The 12,057-nt window shown below is 43.6% G+C and overlaps 1 pseudogene; it reads right to left on the bottom strand.

Annotated features, from left to right (window-relative positions):
- Window positions 1-7,271: 7,271 nt before the first annotated feature.
- Window positions 7,272-12,057, bottom strand: part of LOC142486107 (importin-8-like) — a 68,942-nt pseudogene continuing 64,156 nt past the window's right edge.

Raw genomic sequence — 12,057 nt, 5'->3', positions numbered from 1 at the left:
CCAAAGGAGCATGGGACGGAGGGGAAGCGCCTACCTTGTCATCCAGCCCTGGGCAGCAAGCGGGGTGGGTTGGGTTGCCTCTTCCTCGCGGCAGGCCAATCAGGGAGGGGAATTACTTATTTATTTAAAAAAAAAAAAAATATTGGCGCGAGCAGGGGAAATTCATAGAGAAGCAGCAGCGGCCTAAATCCACTCGCCAGCGGCTTAAATTCACACGCCACGGGCGTGTAGTTAACATTAATTGTCGAACACTGTATATATATATATATATATATATACACACAGTATATACACACACATGATGAACCAATATACAAATAAATGTAGAAGGGTTATCAAAACCATACTGTCCTACAAATAACACTTCTCCATACAGACACACTACAATAAAATCAATTTCCTTTAATAATCCTAACTGATCTCACAATCTAATTCATCAAATGCCAATGAAACACCTCACATTCCAATCAATACATTACAACCAATCAAGTAAACAAAAATCAATTAGCAATCATTATTTACATCCCTAAACTATTGACACTCCATCCCGAACAATGAAACAATTAACTAATTCACGCCTGGAGCAGAACAATTTAGCCTGTGAACAAATATAAGTACCAACCAGAATACAACCTTTAAAACCAAGGCTATCCCTGACCTCCCTCAAACACACAATACAATACCAAGGATTACATCTATCTAATTTTAAAATACTTTAAACTCACAATAATGCATCGCAGAATAGACAAATTCATTTAAAACACATCAAATCAAGCTTTTAAAACAACATCATTTCTTACCCTGTATGTATATATCTCTCTAGACATATATACATACATACATACAGTGGCAAGAAATGATATACCACAAAAAAAAAAAAATACACATGTTAAAAAACCTTTTGAAAAAATTAACAAGTTAAATAAAATACATTTCTTTAGTTCACTTACCCATTACTTGGCCCCATCGACTCCCGTTGCGCAGCTTACTCACGAACCAATCCACCAGGCACAGGAACCCATAAAATAAAAAACCATAAAACAATAAACATTAAACTAAAAATCCAAATCAATCCACGGGTCTTCTATTTGTAATCCATCTTCATCTGTATTCTTCTATCTTCTTCCGGGCGGGGTCTTCTTCCCGCCTTCGGCCACGCCCTGGACTTCTTTCTTCTCCGGAGGTCCTTCCTCCGCGGCGTCTGGCTTCAAAATGAGACGACATAGGCTTTTAAAGGGCTATGACGTCACATTTTCGTCCTGATTGGGCCGTGAAAACCATGCGTTTTGGCCGATAAAAATTAAAATGATGACGTCACTTAAAGGCAATGAAAGCACAGCCAATCAGAATGGCTTTGCTTCAATTGCCTTTAAGATGACGTCATTAAAAGACACATGGCCGTGCACACATGGTACTAGAGCCAATCAGAGCGTGGGAACTCCATCCCATCTCTGATTGGCTCTAGTATACCATGTGACAGAGGCTTGGGGGAGAAAGGATGTGACGTCAATGAAAACCTGTCACATGGTACTAGAGCCAATCAGAGCGTGGGAACTCCATCCCTACTCTGGCTACCGTACCATGTGACAGGTTTTCATTGACGTCACATCCTTTCTCCCCCAAGCCTCTGTCACATGGTCTACTAGAGCCAATCAGAGTAGGGATGGAGTTCCCACGCTCTGATTGGCTCTAGTACCATGTGTGCACGGCCATGTGTCTTTTAATGACGTCATCTTAAAGGCAATTGAAGCAAAGCCATTCTGATTGGCTGTGCTTTCATTGCCTTTAAGTGACGTCATCATTTTAATTTTTATCGGCCAAAACACATGGTTTTCACGGCCCAATCAGGACCGTGGGAACCATATGATGAAAATGTGACGTCATAGGCCTTTAAAAGCCTATGTCGTCTCATTTTGAAGCCAGACGCCGCGGAGGAAGGACCTCCGAAGAAGAAAGAAGACCAGGGCGTGGCCGAAGGCGGGAAGAAGACCCCGCCTGGAAGAAGATAGAAGAATACAGATGAAGATGGATTACAAGTAGAAGACCCGTGAATTGATTTGGATTTTTAAATAAATGTTTATTTTTTTATGGTTTATTATTTTATGGGTTCCTGTGCCTGGTGGATTGGTTCGTGAGTAAGCTGCGCAACGGGAGTCGGTGGGGCCAAGTAATGGTAAGTGAACTAAAGAAATGTATTTTATTTAACTTGTTAATTTTTTCAAAAGGTTTTTTAACGTGTATTTTTTTTTTTTTTGTGGTATATCATTTCTTGCCACTGTATGTATGTATATATGTCTAGAGAGATATATACATACAGGGTAAGAAATGATGTTGTTTTAAAAGCTTTTTTAACATGTGTATTCTTTTTTTTGTGGTATATCATTTCTTGCCACTGTATGTATGTATGTATATATGTCTAAAGAGATATATACATACAGGGTAAGAAATGATGTTGTTTTAAAAGCTTGATTTGATGTGTTTTAAATTAATTTGTCTATGCTGCTATGCATTATTGTGAGTTTAAAGTATTTTAAAATTAGATAGATGTAATCCTTGGTATTGTATTGTGTGTTTGAGGGAGGTCAGGGATAGCCTTGGTTTTAAAGGTTGTATTCTGGTTGATACTTATATTTTTTCACAGGCTAAATTGTTCTGCTCCAGGCGTGAATTAGTTAATTGTTTCATTGTGCGGGATGGAGTGTCAATTGTTTAGGGATGTAAATAATGATTGCTAATTGATTTTTGTTTACTTGATTGGTTGTAATGTATTGATTGGAATGTGAGGCATTTCATTGGCATTTGATGAATTAGATTGTGAGATCAGTTAGGATTATTAAAGGAAATTGATTTTATTGTAGTGTGTCTGTATGGAGAAGTGTTATTTGTAGGACAGTATGGTTTTGATAACCCTTCTACATTTATTTGTATATTGGTTCATCATGTGTGTGTATATACTGTGTATGTATATATATATATATATATTGTACTGTATATATAGTTGCATGATGAAGCCACTGTACAAATTCATGGGTGAAGGGTGGGTATCGGGCCAGTGTGGCTTAACCCCTTAATCACCTTTGCGGTTATTATCTGATAAGGTGTTTAAGGGGTTAATTGATATCTGAATGTACTTGCAATGTATTGGCTTTGTATTGGCTATGTATTTTGTGGGGTATGGTGTTCAGGGATAGCCTTGGTTTTAAAGGTTGTATTCTGGTTGGTACTTATATTTTTTCACAGGCTAAATTGTTCTGCTCCAGGCGTGAATTAGTTAATTGTTTCATTGTTCGGGATGGACTGTCAATTGTTTAGGGATGTAAATAATGATTGCTAATTGATTTTTGTTTACTTGATTGATTGGAATGTATTGATTGGAATGTGAGGTGTGTCATTGGCATTTGATGAATTAGATTGTGAGATCAGTTAGGATTATTAAAGGAAATTGATTTTATTGTAGTGTGTCTGTATGGAGAAGTGTTATTTGTAGGACAGTATGGTTTTGATAACCCTTCTACATTTATTTGTATATTGGTTCAATATATATATATATAATCTCTCTCTCTCTCTCTGTATACAGTATATATACAGTATATATATATAGTTGCATGATGAAGCCACTGTACAAATTCATGGGTGAAGGGTGGGTATCAGGCCAGTCTGGCTTAACCCCTTAATCACCTTTGCGGTTATTATCTGATAAGGTGTTTAAGGGGTTAATTGATATCTGAATGTAATTGCAATGTATTGGCTTTGTATTTGCTATGTATTTTGTGGGCAAGACAAGGATGTTGCTGGTGACGGACACGTCGTATTGATGAGGTCAGTAGTACTTTATTTATTTTAATATGCTAGTTAATGTTTTTAATAATGGGCAATTAATCTATTATCCATATCTGGATAATAGTTATTTTGCACATTATTGTACTGTAGGTGTTCGGGGGGGTGTATGTATTGAATGTATAGGCCAGGTTTATTTTTTTTACATTCAGGGTTGGTTCTGTGGTTCTGTGTGGGACCTCTGGAGACCTCCTGCGGATCGCCTCGTGTATCCCACGGGTATCAGGCTGGTGGTTCCACGGGTGACACATGCGGGGATGAAAATGTGTGGTCCCACTTCTGTGGGGGCACCGCCGACCCGTAGTCTGCGGGGATGAAGATGTGTGGTCCCACTTCTGTGGGGGCACCGCCGACCCGTAGGTGCGGGGATGATGATGTGTGGTCCCACTTATGTGGGGGCACCGCAGACCCGTAGTGAGCACTCGTGAGTTCCCCAAACCCACGAGGGAACCACCCGAGGCCCCGCAGACACCTGTGGGTCTGACACAGGGCTCCCAGACATCCGCAGGCCTACCGTGGGGACCCAATTGTGGCCCACGGTGACCCAAGGAGACCACCTGGGGGCCATGGTGCTGGCGGGACCCACCAGCAGGCCTCCAGAACCTGTGTAAAAAGGGCTGCTGGTAAACTGTAGGTCTGTCCAGGTGCCCGCCAGCCCACCGGGGACTCACGTGGGGCTGCGTTATGAACCCTATATGTAAAAGGATAAATCTTGTATGTATGGGGGGGCACAGGGGGTGGGTAATGTATTTAATAAATAGAATGATGTTTATTGTGGGTCACTGTATTGTTTTTATTGTGGGTACTGGGGGTGGGGGTGGGGGGTGTTTCCCCAACGGTATGTGGGTAGGCCTCCCTTGTGGGTACTGGGTGAGGGTGGTTAGGCCTCACGGGGGGGGGGGGGGGTTAGTGTGGGAGGGTATGTAGGCATCCCGAGTGGTGGGTGAGGGTGGGTTAACCCCTTAATGACTGTAGCGGTTAATAACCGCTATGGTGATTAAGGGGTTAGGGGACATTACTTTGTATGTTTTAATTTTTGTCTCTTTTTTGCAGCAGCGGAGGGGCCATGTGCAGGTGGGTAGTGGGTAGTGGGTGTGGGTGTGGTTATTTACACGGGATCCCCCTCCCCACATTTACATACAGTACACTGCAGTCACAGAAACACAGGCCAGGGAGATTTAACCGTCACATTAGGGGGAGGGGGGCTTACACAGATTAGTCAAAGCAGGGAAGTTTAGCAAACACAATAGGGGGAGGGGGTTTTACATAGATTTCAGTGAAGGCAGGGAGGTTTAACACACACAATATAGGGAGGGGTTTTTACATAGATTACAGTGAAGGCAGGGAAGTTTAACACAAACAATATGGGGAGGGGTTTTTACATAGATTACATTGAAGGCAGGGAAGTTTAACACACACAATATGGGGAGTGGTTTTTACATAGATTACAGTGAAGGCAGGAAGGTTTAACACACACATTAAAAATATGTATTTAATGTATTTATTGTTTATTCTGCCTTAACCCTTCATTGCCTTAGCGGCTATACGCTATGGTAATGTAGCAGAATTTTTGTATTTTAATAATATTGTGCAGGAACAGGGGGTTCCCTGAGCATTAATTTCTGGCTTAGGGAACCCCCTGCTCACTGTACAATATTATTAAAATACAGAAATGCTGCTTCGTTACCATAGCACATAGCCGCAAAGGTAAGGAATGAGTCTTTATTGATGTGTGTGTTTTATTCATACTGTACATGTGCAGAGGGTCTCCGGAGCAGAAATGTTTTGGTTTTAGGTCCAAGGACCCCCTGCTCCCCGAGATACAGGCCCCTTTAGGGGGTGCCGGTATCCCTCTGCTTGGTTTACAGGCCGCGGTCACGTGATCGGGACTTTTAAATGCAAAGGGATACCGGCACCTCATAAAGGGGCCTGTATCTCGGGAAGCAGGGGGTCCCCGGACCTGAAACCAACACGGTTCAGCTCCGGAGACCCCCTGCACATCTACACTATGAATAAAAATGTATTTCAAATGTATTTATTTATATTCATTTATTTATTTATTTAGATTTATTTATTTATTTTTATGCGGCTGCTGTGTGTGAGATTTTTTTATTGTGGGCAGCGGGGGTGGGTGAAGGGGGTATTAGCCCCAACGGTGGTTGTTTAGGGCTTGCGGGGGGTAGCGGGAGGGGTTAACCACTTCATGACCGTAGCGGTATTAACTGCTACAGTCGTGAAGGGGTTAAATGCACCCGCAACCCCCCCGCAAGTCCTAAACTCACACCAAGGGCCAAATACCCCCTTCACCCACCCCCACTACCCACAATAAAGCGGGCACGGTGGGTTAACCCCTTCATTGCCTTAGCGGCTATACGCTATGGTAATGAAGCAGCATTTCTGTATTTTTAATAATATTGTGCAGGAGCAGAGGGTCCCCTGAGCATTAATTTCTGGCTTTGGGAACCCCCTGCTCACTGTACAATATTATTAAAATACAGAAATGCTGCTTCGTTACTGTAGCACATAGCCGCTAAGGTAAGGAATGAGTTTTTATTTATATATGTGTTTTATTTATACTGTAGATGTGCAGAGGGTCTCCGGAGCAGAACCGCTGTGGTTTTAGGTCCGGGGACCCCCTGCTCCCCGAGATACAGGCCCCTTTAGGTGGTGCCGGTATCCCTCTGCTTTGTTTACATGCCGCGGTCACGTGATTGGGACCTTTAAATGCAGAGGGATACCGGATACGGGGACCTGATGAAGAGACCCTCTGTGGTTTCGAAACACGTAGGATTGATGACATTTGCGAACCCTCTACATCCCAGCACTCCCAGAGAACTGATCCGGTGTCCTGCAGACTTGCGACGAAGTCTCGCGATCTTGTGACGTCACAGACCCGGAAGAAGCTCTCGACCAGGACGCAAAACCGCGTGTACTCCGCTGCTCCGTTATACACGAGATTTATGCAGTGACGGGCACAACGCATATAAGCGGAGGTCTTTTTCTGGACTGCTGAAGCTGCACTAGCCTTTCCCTAAGGCGAGAGGCCAAAACACCAGCGTTTGGAGTGGAGATTTTCCAGGCCCTACATCGAGGTTGTTGGAGTAAGAAGGAGAGAGCCACGAGACCATCACAGGCGTCCGTTGGTGCTTGGGTAACAATAACCCTGAAATGCTTGTTTAAATTTTGTTTTATGTACGCACAATACTTACCTTCTTATTTTGGTTACTAAAGATATCATTTAATGCACTATGAGCGTTGTGCGCTGTGTTTCTTGTTTTTTTGTGTGCATTTAGGGGGGACCAGAGCCATCCCTGGTGTCACAGCTGCAGACGCTCCGTAAATATTCATACTATACACAAGGTCACCTATTTAATTGTATCACATTCATCACGTTATTTATATATTGTTGTTGCGCACTTTTCTTTTGTTCACCTATTTCCATCTTGCACCTGCATGCGTCAATGCATCAAGCACTTTGCTCTTCGTCTTGTTCCATGGGCTTGCTTGATACTTGGGAACTGACAGTATGAGATACATAACTCAGAATATAATGAGATGTGTCAAATTCTGCACCTCCATGTCTCACCTCTTCTCCCTTTAATCGGTGTAAAACGAAAAACAAAAATGTGATAGTGGTATAAGCTTGTGCCTTCTAATATTCTGCACCAGATGTAAGAGACGATTTCTTACATTTGTTTGATGCAGCTACGCTCCAGCAAAATGGCACAATGTGTCAGAACTTCTTGCCAACAAAATTGCTTTTATACAGAGCTCCTCCGGTCTCTCTCCTCCAAGCCCTTTAATTAGAAGCATTTCCCCACTTAACCCCACTTTCATTTTTGTGCCGAACCACACTGAGAAGTAACGTACTGAGCAAAGTTTCTGTAAAGAACTGGTATTCATCAAGGGCATCTACAGAGTCCAAAGGAGTACTGAATCCCACTAAGGAGGTCTCCTACAGAACTTCATCGTCCCAGTCGTCCTCTTCCTCCTCCTCCTCTTACCCGAGGTTCTACTGCATGGCCTGACCTAACCCGTTTCCTTCCTCCTCATCACTCGGAGTTTCCTCTTGGAAAGCAGAGAGCATGTTCAGCATGTTTACAGCCCGTCACCAAGGGAGACTTGCAGCTCCTCCGTCACACAAACACATACACACATACACACATACACACACACACACACACACACACACACACACACACACACACACACACGACTTAATGCAACACAACACTATGCATACACATGAAGGCACATATATTGTGTTAAGCTCAACTCAGACCAATGTTTTGCACACACACACAGATGAAATGCCATCCTTCACAATGGTTTATTCGTGCAGTAACAGACACACATTTTGTATACACAAATCCCAAACTCCATCTCCTGGAAAGAATGGCACATACTGTACGTGTTACAAATATTGCTGCAGCTACACAAATGCAATTCCGATATATTTATTTCGCAGAATTTTTTTAAATGATAGTTTATTCCCTGTGAATATTTTATGTGTTAAAATCGAGACATGGTCTTTTTGTGATGCTCACGTAACACTTGTTTTAATATGACCATGTATTCTTTCTATGCGAGTGCTGTAGGGGTGTTAAACTATTTACATAAGCAACAGAAAAACACACTACCATTGTACTGTATATCCTTTGAACCCTTCTTTGTTTTCCCTTTAATGCTACATACAGTACAACCCTACAAATCGATCCCTAGCCATGTCTTATTAATATGCTTCTTTTAACATGCAGGATAAAGCCTGCAATTCTCTATTGTAATGCAACATTTAATATCTTTTTGTTCCAAATAGATTATTTTTGTTAGGAGTTACATACAGTGTTTAAAAATAAGAAGTCTGTTGACAAAGGCAAGTTAAAATCCTGAATCCCAATGTGAAGATTAGCTAGTCTTTCCCAGGCTACAAGCTTAATGCTCTATCGTTATCTTCCCAATAATTGATGGCTTTATTATTAAAGTGTGCTTAGGACCGAGGACAGAGGATTCTGGGATGTCACGGCTGTGCTTTTTTCCTAATGTTGCAAATATATTACCATCTCGGAACATTCCTGGTATACCAGTCGGTCTCAGTACACCCAGAGCCTGTCTCCCTTCCTGAGAAAGGAGTGAGCCAGAGGTTCTTACCGTTTTCCTCAGTCTCAGTCTTTGGGTCCTGCAAGGATGGCCGCTGGTCAGGCTGCTCACGGCTTGCACACACCTGTCTCAGCCCAAGGAAGAGAAGCAGAATCGAAGGTACAATGAGGGAAACAACAGCGTTGACTGATGGCGGTCGGTTTGGAAGCTCCATCAGAATGCTGAGTCCTATTATACACACTTTCCAGTCATGCAGCCTACAAGACAAGCAGCAGATCATAAGACAGACATGGTGCATAGAGCCTCACAAAAAATACTGCTAAGAAGCTTCTATCAAATTCCAAACATTATCATGAATTACGGCTCATTGGTACAAACCCCAGCACGAGTGGCGACTCATCACATACATCACAAATATCACCATTAGTGATGGCTCAACGCATACAATAGAAGCATTAATGCAGCATACCCCCTATATTGAGAATCTTTTCTTTGTCCGAAATCTGAACCAACGTGCCCACTGGTGCGGATCCATACTGTTCTTAGCTCCTGGGACCACCTGGTACCCGTGATACTTACCTTTTTATGTGCCAGTAAAATTAAAGCTAACCGACTCGTCCAATAGGAAGCCGCTGTGTCCTGCCCTGATGACATTGAGGATTCCTATTTGGTCTGAAGGAGTGAGCCTTGGATGGCAGCCATGTGGATTACACAAAATGGTCCAAACATACAGGTACAAAAATGGGAAATATCTCAGGAACCCAGGGGTTAGGGTTCAGTTACAGCAGGGGTGTCCACCTCCAGTACTACAGGGCCACCAACAGGTTAGGTTTCCAAGATATCCCTGCTTCAGCACAGGTGGCTCAGTCATAATGACTAAGACACCTGTAAAGAGCAGGGATATCCTGAAAACCTAACCTGGTGGTGGCCCTTGAGTTTAGGAAAATGGATGCCTTGAGAAAGCTCTTTTTTAAGTGCGAAACGCGTTGGTGGGGCAACACCACTGCTCATTTCTGTCCCATGACCAATAAATAACTTTTTTAATGGAAAACACACTTTCCCTTTCATAATAGTTATTTTTTTCAATTTTGGATAATTTCAGTAGTGCTCTGTTACTCCTTCCAAATAATCTTATCCCGGTGGCCCTTGAGGACAAGAATTGCACACCACCTCCACCGTCCCCTACCCCCAAGCTACAGGGACCCTCCAGTTTCAGAGTTTGTTAAAAAAAAAAAAAACAGCAGAAAAACAAGGTTAAGTAGTGGGGATTGTTGCCTTAAGATGGGCGACAGGTCATAATTTGCAAGAGAATCTTCAGTACACATCACAGCGACACGATCAATGCACACATGTACCCTCCATATATGAAGTTCTGAAACGGTCAGCTTTACTTGCCCCAGGAAGCAGTCTGTATCATTCACCCACTGATTGACAAACTGTGCAGTGATGGGCTCGGAGCTGAGAGGGAAGCGAATTTGTTCCAAGGTGTTCAGGAGCAGAGCTGGGTTATAATACAGAGATGCAATGACCACCTGCAGGCTCATGGTCCGCAGTTGACTGGACTTAACGCCTCGTGTTAATCTCTCCAGCACGGCCTCCACGAAGAGTGGGATACACTAAAGAAAAAGACACGGCCACTCACTAAATGCATTAAAGACTTCCAGGGTAGCAGCGGAACAGAGAGCCCAAAGAGCTATTCGAATGCAAAGATTAGGAATGTCTTCTGGTATATGTGACCCATCTATTATCATTATCACCGTATAAAGCGCCAACATATTCCACAGCGCGGTACAATGGGGGAACAGGATGATATCAATGACAAACAGAATAACATACCAAATACGGACAAAAAAAGCACAAAGAAATACAAAAAGGTGATGAGCGCCCTGTTCCTCAGAGCTTAGAATCTAAATGTTGAAAGCCAAATGTGGGAATAAATGAAATATTACCCAGCCATATACACACCTGCTCTCGCCCACGCCTCTCTGCCACCTCTTCCCCTGCTAATTGTGTTAATACTGACTAACCTTTAAAATTCGCCTCACAAATCAAGCACCCCAAGAGCCTGCACTCACGGCTACTGTCCCACACCCACAGTCACTCCTACCAACCATTGAATCCAAGCACTGCCATCTACAGCACTTATTTCCTCATCTGCTATCTCTGCAAGTCTGCCAACATCGCATTTAGATTGTAAGCTCTTCAGGCAGGGATTTACTTTCCTATTGTCTGATTTTGCTGCACTTATTGTATTATTATAATTCCCTGTACTGTATTCTTTGTGCCGAGTACACTTGTAGCGCTATATAAACAAAGATATACATACAATTATATTACATATATCACAAAGGTTTGGTCCTGAAGAACTTTAAAGCGAACTAATGCCAGTGACATGTTCAATGGGTTATGTAGGGATGTCTTAGTTTGCTTTCCCTTCGCTGCAGCGTGTCTCCAGAGGGAGTGTTTAAAAGGTTCCGCGGCGGCCCGACAGCATAGGGCGCCGCCATATTGTTGCGCAATAGTTAGGGGCACTGTAAGAGCGGCGAGAGGTCGCGCATGCGCAGTGCGCGAACGGCTGGCCAATAAGAGGCTCAGCCAGTAACTACGACTCCCAGGAGCCTTAGCGAAGTCACCTGACGCCAGGGAGCGAATAGGAGGGCGGAAAGGTAAGTGTGGGGGAGAGGCCACGCTAGTCAGAGGGCACCGGAGGAGCAAGGGGACAGGTAGTGTGGGTGCAGGGGGTTTCGTGACCCACCTGCATAGGCTAGATCTTCCCCGTAGGCCCCAGGATACTCCCTGAGTCACCGTAGATTGTGGTGCTGCAGGGACGCCCTGTAGTGATAGCTACATCAGCCCTTACTGTATAGCAGATAGGGACAAAGTGTGCGGAGCCGAGGTTGGTGCTAGTCGTCTGGGACCAGGCTGCTGTGCATCGTGAAATCGTGAGAGACTGCGCTGGATCGGCGGATCCTTTTTGAAGTTGTTACCGGTCACCCCAGTGACCGGAAGGTATTTACTAAAGTGCACCAACACCGGTCAACAGGCGCTGATCCCGCCTTAGGGAACACTCTTTGGGGACACTAAGTGGAGTGGCCAAAGGACTGAGCCTATATACATAATTAC

Source organism: Ascaphus truei, unplaced genomic scaffold, assembly GCF_040206685.1.
Source record: "Ascaphus truei isolate aAscTru1 unplaced genomic scaffold, aAscTru1.hap1 HAP1_SCAFFOLD_742, whole genome shotgun sequence".
In the NCBI taxonomy this organism is placed as follows: Eukaryota; Metazoa; Chordata; class Amphibia; order Anura; family Ascaphidae; genus Ascaphus; species Ascaphus truei.
Note: the sequence above shows the minus strand (reverse complement) of the source record. Positions and strands in the feature narration are given on the sequence as shown.